The sequence below is a fragment of the Penaeus monodon genome, chromosome 20 (assembly GCF_015228065.2).
Source record: "Penaeus monodon isolate SGIC_2016 chromosome 20, NSTDA_Pmon_1, whole genome shotgun sequence".
NCBI lineage: Eukaryota > Metazoa > Arthropoda > Malacostraca > Decapoda > Penaeidae > Penaeus > Penaeus monodon.
Genome location: NC_051405.1, coordinates 18,349,288 through 18,349,545, shown reverse-complemented (window position 1 = coordinate 18,349,545; position 258 = coordinate 18,349,288). Strand labels below are relative to the sequence as shown.

Here is a 258-nt window from a genome sequence, read left to right as displayed (position 1 = left end):
TTTTGACCCACTGATAGTGATGGGTCCGAAGACTATTTTTTTAGGCATGGTACAGTAAGTATTGAACTTGCTAGAGCAGGCCTAAAAATATAGGAATGTAATGTTGCCATCTGCACAGGTTTGCATTTTCCCACTGTTGGGAAGCTTAAGTTTATAAAACAAAGAACATGGTTTTAAAGTTGCCGTTTCTAACTACGTTGAAAATTCTGTATTTTCATGTAGTTTTAAGCCATACACACATCAGCATCTTTTCGGTGA

The 258-nt window shown here is 36.8% G+C and overlaps 1 protein-coding gene across 1 annotated transcript in view; it reads right to left on the bottom strand.

The window, feature by feature from the left end:
- LOC119585674 (F-box only protein 32-like) overlaps positions 1 to 258 on the bottom strand; it is a 47,071-nt gene that overhangs the window by 35,287 nt on the left and 11,526 nt on the right. The gene's annotated exons all lie outside the window — the stretch shown is intronic.